The sequence below is a fragment of the Dermacentor variabilis genome, chromosome 11 (assembly GCF_050947875.1).
Source record: "Dermacentor variabilis isolate Ectoservices chromosome 11, ASM5094787v1, whole genome shotgun sequence".
NCBI classification, from domain to species: Eukaryota; Metazoa; Arthropoda; class Arachnida; order Ixodida; family Ixodidae; genus Dermacentor; species Dermacentor variabilis.
The window spans coordinates 126,547,999-126,565,009 of NC_134578.1; the positions used below are offsets into that span (position 1 = coordinate 126,547,999).

The 17,011-nt window shown below is 52.7% G+C and overlaps 1 non-coding gene and 1 pseudogene across 1 annotated transcript; both read right to left on the minus strand.

Annotated features, from left to right (window-relative positions):
- Positions 1 to 3,455: 3,455 nt before the first annotated feature.
- LOC142565168 (small subunit ribosomal RNA) lies at positions 3,456 to 4,011 on the minus strand. Its single transcript, XR_012824851.1, has one exon. It is a non-coding gene; the product is annotated as a small subunit ribosomal RNA (ribosomal RNA).
- A 2,748-nt stretch (positions 4,012 to 6,759) lies between these two features.
- Positions 6,760 to 6,933, minus strand: LOC142565007 (U2 spliceosomal RNA; annotated as a pseudogene).
- Positions 6,934 to 17,011: the final 10,078 nt, after the last annotated feature.

The window sequence follows — 17,011 nt, forward strand, 5'->3', positions numbered from 1 at the left end:
TGTTGGCTTGTGGCAGCATTCTATTTTACAGCGAGTAAGGAGCATAGCAGCTTCTACAAGAGCAGCTAAAAAAAGAAGAACGTGAGAGAGGGAGACAAACAGGCGTGTTTCCTTAGAATGCAGAGCATGCAGCACACAAATTCAAGTGCCAAAGAGACCGGGAAAGCACATGGGGCGAAGGTGTATGTCGTCAAAGCTTGAAAGCAATTTATAAAGTAAAAGGCGTGCCGAAGTCAACCTACTCTCATCAGGTTGCTCCCGCCTCCAATTGCATTTAAATTAAAATTACAGTCGCCTCAAAGGCAGAGAGAGAGAGAGAAAATAAATGCACTCGCTTCGTGCAGCTGCACCCGTTCAAATTTTACAGCAAGAGCACTCCCGAAAGCACAAAGCCCGCTGCTGCCTGGCCGGAATGCGCTCGCTCCAGGAAATCGCCGTGCTTGCCTCGGCAACCAAGAGGTGTCGCGCGGTACACTGCTGCATTATAGCACACCGGGAACCGTGCAGACGTCGGCGATCGCCTCGACATCGCTGCGAGCGCTCGAAGAGACAAAGTGCGAAACGACGTCAGCCGGGGCGGCGAGAGCTCGATACCCTTCACGAAACTTCTGCGTGTACACCGCCGCACGGCCACGACGGAATCGCTGGCATCCTGCTCGTAGCTGCATTGTGTCGCGCCGGGAATCGTGGAAACACCACGCAGACGTAGGCGTCGGCCCCGACATGGCTTCGAGCGCTCCAAGAGACAAAGTCCGAAACGACGTCAGCCGGGGCGTCGAGCACGCCGCCCGCGCTGGTCGCACTCGTGCTCGGAAATGGCGAAGGGGACCGCGCTAGCGTGCCTTGAATCGGTGAGCGGCGGTACCGCGGCGATCGCGAGAGCTCGTATCAGCCGCGCCAAAGCGAAATTATGGCGCTCGGCTCGGCGCAGTACGCCGCCTCATCGCACGAGTACGGCCCCATGGAGGTCTGGCCACTTATCGCTGCCATTATAAGGGGCCGTACGGTCCCGGCCGACATTGTACCGCAGTGCGATTTTCGGCTTGCGCGTCTTCGTAGCTGTTTCCGCGCACTGCTGCGGAGTCGAGAGTCGTGCCCAGGCACGGCTACGCGAGCGCTCGAAGCGACAGAAGTCCGAAACGACGTCAGCCGGGGCGGCGGGAGCTCGATACCCTTCACGAAACTGGCGTACAAGCCGCCGCACGGCCACTACTTAGTCGGCGTCACCGTGCAGAAGGCTGCACTATAGCTCGCTGGGAACCGGGAGAGAACCGGGCGGGCGTCGTCGTCGGCCCCGCGACGTTGGCGCGAGCGCTCGAAGAGACACAGTCCGAAACGATGTCAGCCGGGGCGTCGAGCACGCCGCCCGCGCTGGTCGCACTCGTCCTCGGAAATGGCGAAGGGGACCGCGCTAGCGTGCCTTGAATCGGTGAGCGGCGGTACCGCGGCGATCGCGAGAGCTCGTATCAGCCGCGCCAAAGCGAAATTATGGCGCTCGGCTCGGCGCAGTACGCCGCCTCATCGCACGAGTACGGCCCCATGGAGGTCTGGCCACTTATCGCTGCCATTATAAGGGGCCGTACGGTCCCGGCCGACATTGTACCGCAGTGCGATTTTCGGCTTGCGCGTCTTCGTAGCTGTTTCCGCGCACTGCTGCGGAGTCGAGAGTCGTGCCCAGGCACGGCTACGCGAGCGCTCGAAGCGACAGAAGTCCGAAACGACGTCAGCCGGGGCGGCGGGAGCTCGATACCCTTCACGAAACTGGCGTACAAGCCGCCGCACGGCCACTACTTAGTCGGCGTCACCGTGCAGAAGGCTGCACTATAGCTCGCTGGGAACCGGGAGAGAACCGGGCGGGCGTCGTCGTCGGCCCCGCGACGTTGGCGCGAGCGCTCGAAGAGACACAGTCCGAAACGATGTCAGCCGGGGCGTCGAGCACGCCGCCCGCGCTGGTCGCACTCGTGCTCGGAAATGGCGAAGGGGCCGGGCTAGCTTTCCTCGAATCGATCGGCCGGGGGCCGCCCCGTAGGGGGACCGAAAGGCGATCGTTCAGGAAACGGCACTGGCCCTTCGCGATAAATTGCCGTTCGCGCATTCGATGGACGCGCTGCAGTTTCACGACTTCGGCATGGTGCTGCCGACGTAAGCTTTCAATCTTGCTCGCGGTGTTACGAGGCGGCACGATTTCCGCCAAACGCTCGTCAAAAGTGGCACGAGTACGGCCCCATGGAGGTTTGGGTACTTATCGCTGCTATTATATGGGGGTCCCAGAGAGCAGTCGCCCCCAAAGCGACCTGGGTGTTTGATGTGCGGCGGGCTTCGTGCCCGTCAAGCGTGTCCCCGGTATCGCTCCCGTGGATCCCACAGCTGACGTCTGCAGCCTCATCCGCTTGATGCGTTAGGGGCTGGTTGTCGGACGACGCTTTTTCCACGATATCGAGGTGTGTTCCCCATCGTCCTCGGACGAGTCAAATACGAAAGCGCCGAAGGCGCGGGCGTGACCCGTCGCCTGGCGGCTTTGCCGTCTCGGCTACGTTGCAAGTGTCGGTCGGTCCACCAGTGTTGCGGGCTCGAGAGAAACTGCAAGCCGCGATCGAGTTGGCACAACCAGTCTATCGAGAATGTTGCGTGCTTCTTGCCGCGTGGCGATACCCGGCCCTGCGGGTAGGGCGCCGTAGCGAGCTCGAACGCCGTCGTCTCGGACTGTGCAAAGTGCTACACTTTGCGAGAACGAAGCGTGTTGGGGCGCCTGAAGGTGGCCTCGGCATCGCAAAAACGGCGTCCGGCCTGCTTGAAAGGCTGGACGCGCAGTTGAACGATTACCTGGTTGATCCTGCCAGTAATCATATGCTTGTCTCAAAGATTAAGCCATGCATGTCTAAGTACATGCCGAAATAAGGCGAAACCGCGAATGGCTCATTAAATCAGTTATGGTTCCTTAGATCGTTTCTTCCTACTTGGATAACTGTGGCAATTCTAGAGCTAATACATGCAGTGAGCCTGAAGCCCTTTGGGCGACGGGTGCTTTTATTAGACCAAGATCGATCAGGTTTCGGCCCGTATTGTGTGGTGACTCTGGATAACTTTGTGCTGATCGCATGGCCACGAGCCGGCGACGTTTCTTTCAAGTGTCTGCCTTATCAACTTTCGATGGTAGGTTACTTGCTTACCATGGTTGTTATGGGTAACGGAGAATCAGGGTTCGATTCCGGAGAGGGAGCCTGAGAAACGGCTCTAGAAAATGCTCTAGTGCCGCAATACGAATGCCCCCGTCTGTCCCTCTTAATCATTACCTCGTATTCCAAAAACCAACAGAACAGAAACGAGGTCTTGTTCTATTATTCCATGCAAGTTTATTCAGGCGACTCGCCTGCGTTGAGCACTCTAATTTTTTCAAAGTAAAAGCACCGGCCTTCTCGAGGCACACAATGAAGTGCACCAAGAAAGGACCGGCATGATGTTCAGTCCGAGCCGTCGCATCGGGTAGATGCACTACTCGTCTGGAACTGAGATCCAACTACGAGCTTTTTAACCGCAGCAGCTTTAGTATACGCTATTGGAGCTGGAATTACCGCGGCTGCTGGCACCAGACTTGCCATCCAATTGATCCTCGTTAAAGGATTTAGAGTGTACTCATTTCAATTACGGGGCCTCAAAAGAGTCCCGTATTGTTATTTTTCGTCACTACCGCCCCGTGCCGGGAGTGGGTAATTTGCGCGCCTGCTGCCTTCCTTGGATGTGGTAGCTGTTTCTCAGGCTCCCTCTCCGGAATCGAACCCTGATTCTCCGTTACCCGTAACAACCATGGTAAGCAAGTAACCTACCATCGAAAGTTGATAAGGCAGACACTTGAAAGAAACGTCGCCGGCTCGTGGCCATGCGATCAGCACAAAGTTATCCAGAGTCACCACACAATACAGCCGCACTGCATTATTTCGTGTTTTCACTATATCATAACTTTCGTGTGCATGCCGCGCAGGCCCGGAGTAAAAGGCAAGAAAAAAAATGATACGCGATCCTAAGCTTTGACTTGGCTGCTGTGGCACTCGCATTTATGTTCTCTAGGCGAACGCAATGAGCCAGCGTCGACTGGCCGCCGAAGCGACGAGCTCAGCAGCGCATGCGCAAGGGCCGACACCACCCCAACCGAGCTTCCCTGCTTATCGGAGAGAGCAAGTGCGCACGAACACGGGCGCGTCTGAGTATCTGAGTTTAAAAAAAAATGTGCCCGAGACATTGACAAAGACAAGTGGTCGCGGTCGCTCTGAATTTTATCGTATTATAGGAAAGGCGGGTTGGCGGCGCTTCCTCGAGGGTCAAAACGTACAATCGTCGAACTAGCGCTCCCGGCGTCAAGTGGAGTGCATCCTTCTTCTTGGAACGGTTTGCAATTGACTGCTTGAATGTGCCGACCACGCGTCACGGGTGGCGTATAGAGCCAACCGTTGGCAAGAACGCGTCTAGCGTAGCAGCAGAACCGATCGCGGTTGCGATAACCCATCGCTGGTAGCGAAAAAAAAGGAACGCACCCACACGCAGTTTGTAGCAATAACCGCACAAACCAATGTGGTTTTAAATGTAGCTTCGCAGGTCACAGTAGAAGGGCACTGAAACTTTCTCATAACGCACACCGCTGTAGTCCACAAAGAACAAAGCGCACAAAATAGATCTGATACAGCCACACTGCATTATTTCGTGTTTTCACTATATCATAACTTTCGTGTGCATGCCATGCAGGCCAGGAGTAAAAGGCAAGAAAAAAAAAATTACCGACGATTACGTTACTTCCTAATGCGAAATTTGAGCGCAGCAAATAAGCTGTTTCACCTTTTCGATAGATTGAGGCAAAGAAATCGAGCAACACATGTATGCGCTATCACAGAATTTTTTTTTATTTTTCACACGTATTCCTTTAACAAAGACTCCACTAACAGTTCTTGACAGTCATGAAGGAAGCTTTGTGGTCGGAGAAATAGACTGATATATGTTCGACTTGGTACACCAATGCTTGATTCTCAAAGACGAGATCTATACAAGTGCCTCGCGAGGTTGTCACAGCCGTGGGACGCGTTACGAGCGAGAGGAACGGGATGTTCTCCCGCATAAGTGTTAGGAAATTGCTGTTTGTCTTTATGTCAAGCCGCCACCGATCTGGCTCTCTGATTGCCACCGCACAGGGCGAACGGCAGCTGCAATTTCGGCTCGGGCGGTGCACATATACAGATCCGCCGCCACCGATCTGGCTCTCTGATTGCCACCGCACAGGGGTTGCATTGGAGGAGGAGCGAAGAAAGGAATTAAGTTCGAGCCGGCGCTTTGACAACCGGAGACTCGCAGGAAGAGGGGGGAGGGGGGCGGCGTGTACACCCAGCGGCAAACGATGGGGGCAGAAGCGCGCGCAGCAAGCGGACAACACGATAAAGGGAGGAGGGAAGAGATAGCAGCGACTGACTGATGCCGCTGACGCCGATAGTGAGTCAACCCCAGCTGCGGAGTTGGTTTCAAGGACAACGCCGCCGATGCCTACACAAACAATATGATACCCTCGTTTCCGCAGCGCTAAGAACCAGGTCTAGCCGTGGGAAGGTGGTCACGTATTCGTCGACGTGCCGGGGCCTACGTGAAATAACCGGCGCGTCGGCAACTGAAGAGCACCCTATCCGCCACACAAGAACAGGGGGGGGGGACCCTTTCCTCCTCTTTCTGCATGGCGGCGACGGTGTTTTATGCAGTCACGTTATCTTGACTCTCTAGCGGCGTCAGCGGCATCCAGCGGTATCAGTCGGTCGCTGCTAGCGCTGGGGGGATGAAAGGGGGGCGGAGCTGGTTACGAGGCCGACGACAACGCCGACGACGACGCGAAACCCAGGAACGGACGCCAAAGAGCTGCGCTCTAAAAAGAAATGGGCATGCAATGTGGGGGGAAGATGGTCATTAAGGGTTACGGACTCAATTCCAAGAGAAGGGAAGCGCAGCAGGGGGTGGCAGAAAGTTGGGAGGGCAGATTAGATTAGGAAATGTGCAGGGACTACATGGCGACAATTAGCACGTGACCGGGGTACTTGGATGATGAAAAGGTAGCAACAGGTCTTCATAACATACAGGTTGGATAGCTGGAGCACCTTTGAACCCTTGAATATATTTCGCATGACTTGGCCACACAAGTTTGTTTTCGAGGCGTTCGCTCCCACTGCTGCGAAAATGTGCACACAAAGGCTGCACAGTAGTTGCCAGAAATCGGGCACTCTATTTTTCTCTCATAGGGAATCTTTCTTCCACTAGGGCAGCGGATTTTGGCAGGGCGAGCTTGCGTTGGCGCTGTGGTTTACGGATCCAAGCAATAGTGAACTCAAAAATCCAGTGTTGGCTTTGAGCGGGATTCACATTGGTTGCCGAACCCACGGCTAATCATACACCCCCCCTCCCTCCCCGTCCTATAGTGGCTCATTGCAGCAGACAGAAACATCGGATAAATAACAATTCTATTGCCTAGACATATAATTTGCCGATTCTCCCTCCTGGTTCTTTCTTTTGCTGTCATTTATTTTTCTCGAAGGCCGTAATTAGAAATTTGCTGGTGCGGCTGTCCCATTTGCGCGGCAAGAAGTGCGACGCTACACACAGGTGGAGTGGCCGTTTAATTACTCTCGTGGTCCGCGAACCGGCATCGTTGCGTATGGTATAGAAATGGTGCGTGTGAAGTCAGTGCTCGCTTCGAGCTTGTGTTCTTCATTTTGATTGAATGAAGTCTCACCTAAGTGAGCGGGGGCCGATCCCGGAGGTAGTGCAATACCGGGCCGACCTGCGGCAGAGATGAAGCAGGCTTCAAGCACTCCGCCAACTTCCAAAAATAGGTTTAATATCGTGGGTCCACATAGAACCCGTATCAGATATTAAGCTGATAAGAACAGATACTACACCAAGGGAAGTTTTTATTCATTCATCATATGGTTTCGTGCAAACACAGATTAACAATGTACAGTTCACTTGCGGTTATACAACTTTCAGGTGCGCTCATAACCTTCGCACATTGCCGGGTTGTTTTACAAACAAGGTTATGCTGCATTATACAATGCTAGGGCTACTCAAGGGTCATGAACATTCATTGAAGACAAGGGAAATATTTCCGATCAACCTTTGGACCTTATGCCTCCCATACGTATTCCTGTGGGCAACTATTGTTGCGACACTGGGGGTTGTGTTGTGCACTACATGTTTCCGGAAAAGGGTTTATTTCCGAGTGAGGTGCTGGAGAGGGAACATTAATACGGCATCAAAGGGCACGCGAGTTGCTTATTTTTTTGGATGAAAAATCTTGTGTGCCATCGTTGGAGGAAACTTTCCTCCCCTGTTGCATCAAGTTCCTCATTCAGATGTTCCCACAAGAGCAGGCTTATTTTCTGGAGGGTGGGGTAGGCTGCCCTCACCGGCACTCTCCTTACCTCTGCGAGGCATCTGCGTTTCCATATGGCGTACATTGTACAGATAAGTACTAGGTTGGCGAATCTGCCTTTAGTTTTCTGCGCCATGGCCTGAGGTAGTACTCCGAAGATGTTTAGTACCAGTCGCCATACGGCTTTCGCGGCGACGCACTCGAATAGTGCATGGTCTGCAGTTTCCGTGTGGCTGCAGTTGGGGCAGCGATCACTTGGTACGATGCCCATTGTGTGCAGTCTCTGCCGGGTCGGGAGCACCTTCCATTTCCGTTTGACGTCAAAGTCCTGTACTTCTTTGGGAAGTTTTATCTTTTTTGGTTGGGTTTCCTTTATGTGTTTCATTTTTCCTTCGTCCTCAGTTGATAATTGGGTTTCTGTTATGTTCTCGATGATTCTAGCAGGTGAATCCGTGTCTATGTTAGTTCTGGGTGCTTCCTTCTCTAACATGGCTTTCGTGACGGCGGCAATCTTATAGAATTCTGAGGGGAACTCTGCTTGTGCTCCTGGGGGCCTGTTGCTATCAAAAACCCTGCGATTTGTGCTACTCCAATACAACATTAAGCCCTTGCCTATGTAATCGGCTGAGTTTCCTAAGTACCTGGCCGTTTTTAGGGCTAGTAATCGTGTTGTTATTTTGATGTGCAGAAGTCCGAGGCCTCCGCTCGTTGTTGCTAGTAGCAGTATGTTTCTTTTTAACGGGGGTGGCTTGTTTTCCCACAGGAAGGCCGTAATGAGCTTGTTCAATTGGTTTATCGTTTTGCTGGGCATGATGCCAACGCGACTGGCATAGTTGCCAAACCCGCATATTGTAGTTCTTGCCGCTAGGGCTTTCTCTTGCAGTGTTAGGTTCATTTGTTGTAGATGGGAGATTGCTTGTTTTGCTTTGGCGATGGCAACCTGCCAGGTGGGCTGCGCCACTCCCTTCTGCGTGAAATAAACTCCAAGAACTTTAACGGTATCAACTCGCTGCACGTTCCTTATGGCATCCGGTGGGAAAGATCCGAATATGAGAGCCTTGCTTTTTGCTTCGTTTAACGCAGCGCCAGACAAGAGAGCGTACTTTGCAAAGATGGTTCGGAAATAATGCAAACTTGTTTCGTTTCCTACAAAAATGGAAAGGTCGTCCGCGTAGGCCATGATCTTTATTTCTTCCTGTCCCGTCATGGGGAAGCCACGTATGCGTGTTTCTCCGCTTATACTAGCGATCAGAGGCTCAATCGAGAGAACGAACAGGGTTGGGCCCAGAGGGCATCCTTGGCGGATTCCTTTTGTGTAGTTAAAGTTCTGTGTGATGGGCCTGTTTATCTGGATATTACATGTCATGTTGCTATATAGGAGTGTGATTATCTCGATAAAGTCTTGGGGGAAGGAGAACTGTTACATAATTGCGAAAAGATACTTGTGCTTTACCTTGTCAAAGGCTTTCGCCTGATCCAATGAAAGAAAAGCGCCGCTTATCTGTTTTCTTGTTGCGTATTTAAAAACGTCTCGGGTAAACGTCAGGTTTGCGAACAATGATCTGCCAGGCACTGCGCATGTTTGGTGGGGGGATATTATCCGTGGTAAAACGCGTTTGATTCTGTCGTTCAGCACCGCTGCTGCAATCTTGTAATCTGTGTTAAGCAGTGTTATTGGTCGCCACGATTGGGGGCTATTCGGTTGGGCGCCTTCTTTGAGCAGTAATATGATTCTCCCTTTCGCAAAGGAGGGGGGTTTTTTCTTTTCGTTTAGTATCATACTGATCATATCGCACAGTGTCTCGCCTACTTCTTCGAAAAAGGTCGTATAAAATCCTGTGGTGATGCCGTCGCATCCTGGGGCTGTATCTTGCGACATGTTTTGAATGACGTGTTTCAATTCTTCCATAGGGACGTCATTACTAAATTGTGAAACTGCTTCTTGGTCGAGGTGCGGTAAGTTGTCGCATTACTTGTTCAAGGTTTCGGTATCCGCAACGTTGTCAGACTGGTCCTCCACGAATTGATTCCTAAAGTGAGTTAAAAAAATGTTTTGGATTTCTACAGGGTCGTGTGTAGTCGTTCCATCTTCCCTCATGGCCTCTATTATTTCCCTCGCATCATTTTTCCCATCGCGGTTGTTTTCTTCTGTAATGACTTGTATTGTACATGGATCGCGTTGTGCCTTTCTGGTTCGTTTCTCCAGGAGGCGATCGTACCTTCTTTGCAGCGTCTGTAGATATAATCCGGTGCATGAGGTTACGGCTTCCGCCCTCGTTATAATTTGCATCCTCCGCAATAATTCCTTTAGCTCGGCAGTGTACCGGCGGTGCCTCGCTTTTCCTTCGGCTTGTAAAGCCGCCGTCCATTTTCCTTTTAGTTCTTCCCAAGTTGATGGGCACATCTGTGGTGCTCGTTCGGTTAATGCCTTGAGACTTTGCTTTAAGTTATTCTTGCTGGCGTCATCCTGCAACAGGGCAGCGTCTAGCCGCCAACGTCCGGGGTGTGTTTGCTGTTCTGGGTGGCCTCTGATTGTGCATATTACCGGGAAGGGGTCGGTCCTTTTCTTTAGAGGGTCCGGGAGCATCGCCACAACACAGGTCTGGAGTTTGGGGACTAGGCAGTCGAGCACGTAGATTCAGTCTATTCTGCTCGACGTCCTGGTGGAGACGCGAGTGGGCTCAAAATGCTCATCATGGAGAGAAAGCCATGCATCTGTAAGGTAGAGGTGGCGGAGGATTTTGCTAAATTCTCTCGCATTGTAGGTTGAACCCCCTTGCCCGGGGCCTCTGATGTCCCTGATGGAATTAATCACGCAGTTGAAGTCACCTAGGCTGACGTGCGGAATTTTGTCAAGAAGCAGTGGGTGGAGTGCTTTAAAGAAAGCATTTGTGTCCGACCGGGTAGCCGGGGCGTAGATGCTTACGAAGCGAATTTTCCTATTATCTATGTAGACGTCTAACATCAGAGTCCGCCCATTTGACCCGTAGAAGCAATGTGCTCGCTTTCTAAACCGTCCCGTCACGAAAATGGCCCCCACGCCGCATGCTCGGGCGCTTGTCAGTGAAAAAAAAGCTTCTACCTGGAAGTCACGTTTAAATGCCTCCACGTCTAGTGGGGTCCTTAAATTAACTTCTTGGATAAAAAGGATGTCTATGTTCTCCTCCCTCGCAAGGTTTAGGATCTCGCGTTGCTTGTTTTTTTCGCGAAAGCCTCTGACATTGAAAGTGGCAAAGGTAATGTGGGCCATGCACTCTTGGCTCGTTTTCTAACCTAGGCGTTGGATTGTAAACAAACACAAAGGAAGACACAAACAGAAAACCAATGAAAGAAAAGGGGGAGGGTTCTTTAGGTAGCGCGAGTGCTTCCCGGTCATTGGGGGTCCTCTGGTTTTATAGGCAGAGTGATAGGTGGTTTTTACCGAAGGGTTGCGTAGGCAGCCGAGAAAAGTGGGGGGGGGGGGGTTGTATTCTGCGTGTCTTGTCGCGAAGCGTGACTGCTGTAGTTGGGCGGTTTTTTTTCCCATTGCAGTCCACTTACAGGCGAGGGAAGACGAAAACGCGGGTGGGCGCGGTGTATGTTTTTTTTCGTGCTGCTTGTAGTGTCATGCCTTGATCAGGGCGCGGGAGCTTCCCGGTCCGCTATCGTTTCCGTGACGTCCATATCAGTCTCGTTCGTTTGCATAGTTATTTTCTTTTGCGCAGGGGGGTCCTTTCTGGGTATTTTTTTGGCATCTTAGTTTCACTGTCACTGCTGGCTAGGTCTTCTTTTGCTCGCCTTTGGGTTTCTGGGCTTGCGCGATCTTTGGCGTGTTTTCTTCCTTCGCCTCCCCTTCTGTTTGAACGAGATCTGTGTCTTTGTGGTTTTGGAGTCTGGGCGCCAACGGTCGGGGCGTTTGGGGTTCGGCCACCGCGTCCTTTGAGTGTATCTTTCCCAGCTACGTTTTCTACGTCCTTTTCCTGCTGTAATTTTTGAGGAGAGTTTTCGGCACTTGGTCCGCTGTTAATTTTTTCTTCGTTCAGCGTTTTAGTTTCGAGAGAGAGCTTTTTTTCCTGTGGTTTGGCCTCCGGGATTTCGTACTTCCCGCTACTCACTATGGGCATGTCTTCGAAGGCGTGGCTTTTTTTCTGGGGTGTTTTGCTTAATCTCGGTTATTTTTGCCTCGCCGGCGGCGTTTCCTAAATCAGCTGTTCGACCTGGGGGGCGTGGTTCGCTTGATGCTCCCGTGCTTTCAGTTTCTGTTGAGGCTGCGGTTAGATTTTGGGACGCTACGTCATCAGTTATCTCATCACAGCTATCTTCTGGCGAAAGGTTTTCTGTTCGTCGTACGGTCGCTACTTTGTATGCGCCGTTTTCGCTTTCTGTTGTGCTTTCCGCACCTTCCCAGAAATTATGTAATTTTGTTTTTTTGGTGGGATTGCTAGGTTGGAGCACTTGTAGCTTTGGTGTTAAGCTTTCATTGATCGTCGGGAAAGCCTGGTTTAATTGCGAGCTTGCTGTCTGCTCTTGGTCCGTGGGCGTGTGTCGCCCGACGACGCCTGCGTACGACTTGGGATACGCCTTCCCGCGAAAGCAAGCTTTTGTGCCGTGGCGGCCTCCGCACTTGTGGCATTCCTCCTCGCAGCCTTCCGTTTCATGCCCAAAGATGCCGCATCGTTTGCAGTATGGGGCGGTGCACATAGTAGCCATGTAGCTGTCAGCTCCACATCTCGCAAACACGCGCCCTATGCCTCTGTACTCACACATGACTCTGTGGCCATGGACAGTCATGAAATTAGGAGCTGGTCTGCTCATTTCTATACGCACCACTCTTACACCATTTAGCTTATTCTGGCGGTTAGCCACGTTTGCAAAGGACACGCTTTTAACTTTGCCGTAAGGCTGCAAGGCAAACGACAGGGCGTCTGCTGACATATAGATTGGATAGCGGTACACATTTACGAAGGTGACTGGCGGGCCGACAGCGTCAACAGGGACCTTAACGTGGTTGACGTGAAAACCTTCAGCAACCATTAGCTTAGTCGCCTGTGCGGCGTTTCTCGTGCAGACTAGAAATTTAGCGCCACCCATATGTTGTAACGCTAATACACTGTCGTCCCCCGCAGTCTCTTCAACAGCATCAATAAGATCATCTATGGATATATCGCCCTCAGGGGCGTCGAAAGTAAAACAGTTCTCCCGTAAAGGAGTCTGTCTCACTGCTTGTGTCCATGGTGTGGGGGGCGTGGCTGCTTGAAGCACGGCCTCCGGGATTCATGGTTGTACTGGGTACACTTGTCGCGTACAGCTGGCGCTGAGGCGCCGCTGTACTCTTGTCTTGAAGGGGAGTTCAGCAGGTGGCGCTGGCTCCGCTGTAGGCAGGAGGGTGGCCGGCGGCTCGACAGGGGGCGTTGGCAGGGATGCCGGCTCCCGAGATCATGGGCCGCTCGGCAGGCGCTGGAGAGACCCGCCGGGTTGCTCCGCTGCATGGCAGATGGCGCTCGGGCAGGTAGACAGGCAGGCGGGCGGGCGGGTTGATCCTGATAGGCGCTTGTAGTCTCCTGGAGGTCCGCCGCAGTCCCGACGCGACCTCCGGGGTAGCACGGATGACTCGTCGAGAAGTTCTTCTCGGCCTGGGGCAGCGTTCTTAGCCAAAAGGCCGAGAAGCGATGTCCTTCACTTCACACCATTGTACTACTGCCTTGTGGGCGCCCTGCCGACATTGGTAACCTCAGCAACAGCGTGGGCAATTTTATAAAATTCAGCCTGTCTAGAGACTCTATGCTCTCTATCTGACGAATAAACTCGCGACTCCTCAGTCTTTCGCTGTTAACGAAACGCTGTCGCGTAGAAACGAGACCCGAGTGCAAGCTTGTTTGTAAGGCCAAACCAACGACGGCAACCTCGTAGAAAACGGAGCAGGCGAGCGGGAAACACGCGCAAGGGGAATGCTTACTTCCGTCTGAATGCGGCCGCTCGAGGTGACTTTCTTTGAGGCCTTCGTTTCAAGCCCGTGCGCAAGTGTAATATAGCACGCGCATTTCCTTCATTTCTTTTTATTTACCGCAAGGCCCACTGAAAATTTTGATACGGCACAGGCCGGGACGGATCGCAACGTGTAGAATCGACCGGTAGAATTAGGTAGCATGCCCCATGTACGAAGACGAGCAACATAGAAGTGAATGAAAAAAATAAATATAGAAAAGACTGCGCACTCCTTCCAACTGGAAACAGAGGGGGCAGAAGAATCGCCATGTGAAGCACAGGTATTGTATATTAAAAAAAGTGCTACCTCATAATCTTTACCACTATCGCGCGCGCGCGTGTGTGTATATGTACACACACACACACACACACACACACACACACACATATATATATATATATATATATATATATATATATATATATATATATATATATATATATATATATATATATACACACATATACACACACATGCACACATGCTAGCATAGCTTAAACGCAGCTGGGAAGCTCAGCCTTACACGAGAAGAAAGCACCACCCCTTTCGCAATCCCCATTTGAAACATTTAAGTGAGAAACGTGAGTACAGCCAGGTCGTTCGAAACTGGCGCGAAAACGCATTGGCGCCATCAGTGTACGGAACTAGGAAAACCTACGGACTTCGCCATACAGAAAGAAAGGTAGATGGCGCGAGCGAACGAGTGCCAGTGAGTAATGGCAGAAACGTCTTGGTAAGAGAGAAAAAAAACACGCAAAGGTTGTTGGCTTGTGGCAGCATTCTATTTTACAGCGAGTAAAGAGCATAGCAGCTTCTACAAGAGCAGCGAAAAAAAGAACGTGAGAGAGGGAGACAAACAGGCGTGTTTCCTTAGAATACAGAGCATGCAGCACACGAAATCAAGTGCCAAAGAGACCGGGAAAGCAGATGGCGCGAAGGTGTATGTCGTCAAAGCTTGAAAGCAATTTATAAACTACAAGGCGTGCCGAAGTCAACCTACTCTCATCAGGTTGCTCCCGCCTCCAATTGCATTTAAATTAAAATTACAGTCGCCTCAAAGGCAGAGAGAGAGAGAGAAAATAAATACACTCGTTTCGTGCAGCTGCACCCGTTCAAATTTTACAGCAAGAGCACTCCCGAAAGCACAAAGCCCGCTGCTGCCTGGCCGGAATGCGCTCGCTTCAGGAAATCGCCGTGCTTGCCTCGGCAACAAGAGGTGTCGCGCGGCACACTGCTCCATTGTAGCACACCGGGAACCGTGCAGACGTCGGCGATCGCCTCGACATCGCTGCGAGCGCTCGAAGAGACAAAGTCTGAAACGACGTCAGCCGGAGCGTCGAGCACGCCGCCCGCGCTGGTCGCACTCGTGCTCGGAAATGGCGAAGGGGACCGCGCCAGCGTGCCTTGAATCAGTGAGCGGCGGTACCGCGGCGATCGCGAGAGCTCGTATCAGCCGCGCCAAAGCGAAATATTGGGGCTCGGCTCGGAGCAGTACGCCGCCTCGTCGCACCAGTACGGCCCCAAGGAGGTCTGGCCACATATCGCTGCTATTATAAGGGGCCATACGGTCCCGGCTGACATTGTACCGCAGTGCGATTTTCGGCTTGCGCGTCTTCGTAGTTGTTTCCGCGCACTGCTGCGGAGTCGAGAATCGTGCCCAGGCACGGCTACGCGAGCGCTGGAAGCGACAGAAATCCGAAACCACGTGAGCCGGGCCGGCGGGAGCTCGACGCCTTTCACGCAACTTTGGCGTACAAGCCGCTGCACGGCCATTACTGAGTCGGCGTCACCGTGCAGAGGGCTGCACTATAGCACGCCGGGAACCGGGAAAGAACCGGGCGGGCGTCGTCGTCGGCCCCGCGACGTTGGCGCGAGCGCTCGAAGAGACACAGTCCGAAACGATGTCAGCCGCGGCGTCGAGCACGCCGCCCGCGCTGGTCGCACTCGTGCTCGGAAATGGCGAAGGGGCCGGGCTAGCTTTCCTCGAATCAATCGGCCGGGGGCCGCCCCGTGGGGGACCGAAAGGCGATCGTTCAGGAAACGGCACTGGCCATTCGCGAGAAATTGCCGTTCGCGCATTCGATGGACGCGCTGCAGTTTCACGACTTCGGCATGGTGCTGCCGACGTAAGCTTTCAATCTTGCTCGCGGCGTTACGAGTAGGCACGATTTCCGCCAAACGCTCGTCGAACGTGGCACGAGTACGGCCCCATGGAGGTTTGGGTACTTATCGCTGCTATTATATGGGGGTCCCAGAGAGCAGTCGCCCCCAAAGCGACCTGGCTGTTTGATATGCGGCGGTGCTTCGTGCCCGTCAAGCGTGTCCCCGGTATCGCTCCCGTGGATCCCACAGCTGACGTCTGCAGCCTCATCCGCTTGATGCGTTAGGGGCTGGTTGTCGGACGACGCTTTTTCCACGATATCGAGGTGTGTTCCCCATCGTCCTCGGACGAGTCAAATACGAAAGCGCCGAAGGCGCGGGCGTGACCCGTCGCCTGGCGGCTTTGCCGTCTCGGCTACGTTGCAAGTGTCGGTCGGTCCACGAGTGCTGCGGGCTCGAGAGAAACCGAAAGCCGCGATCGAGTTGACACAACCAGTCTATCGAGAATGTTGCGTGCTTCTTGCCGCGTGGCGATACCCGGCCATGCGGGGAGGGCGCCGTAACGAGCTCGAACGCCGTCGTCTCGGACTGTGCAAAGTGCTACACTTTGCGAGAACGAAGCGTGTTGGGGCGCCTGAAGGTGGCCTCGGCATCGCAAAAACGGCGTCCTGCCTGCTTGAAATGCTGGACGCGCAGTTGAACGATTACCTGGTTGATCCTGCCAGTAATCATATGCTTGTCTCATAGATTAAGCCATGCATGTCTAAGTACATGCCGAAATAAGGCGAAACCGCGAATGGCTCATTAAATCAGTTATGGTTCCTTAGATCGTTTCTTCCTACTTGGATAACTGTGGCAATTCTAGAGCTAATACATGCAGTGAGCCTGAAGCCCTTTGGGCTACGGGTGCTTTTATTAGACCAAGATCGATCGGGTTTCGGCCCGTATTGTGTGGTGACTCTGGATAACTTTGTGCTGATCGCATGGCCACGAGCCGGCGACGTTTCTTTCAAGTGTCTGCCTTATCAACTTGCGATGGTAGGTTACTTGCTTACCATGATTGTTACGGGTAACGGAGAATCAGGGTTCGATTCCGGAGAGGGAGCCTGAGAAACGGCTACGACATCCAAGGCAGGCAGCAGGCGCGCAAATTACCCACTCCCGGCACGGGGAGGTAGTGACGAAAAATAACAATACGGGACTCTTTTGAGGCCCCGTAATTGAAATGAGTACACTCTAAATCCTTTAACGAGGATCAATTGGAGGGCAAGTCTGGTGCCAGCAGCCGCGGTAATTCCAGCTCCAATAGCGTATACTAAAGCTGCTGCGGCTAAAAAGCTCGTAGTTGGATCTCAGTTCCAGACGAGTAGTGCATCTACCCGATGCGACGGCTCGGACTGAACATCATGCCGGTCCTTTCTTGGTGCACTTCATTGTGTGCCTCGAGAAGGCCGGTGCTTTTACTTTGAAAAAATTAGAGTGCTCAACGCAGGCGAGTCGCCTGAATAAACTTGCATGGAATAATAGAACAAGACCTCGTTTCTGTTCTGTTG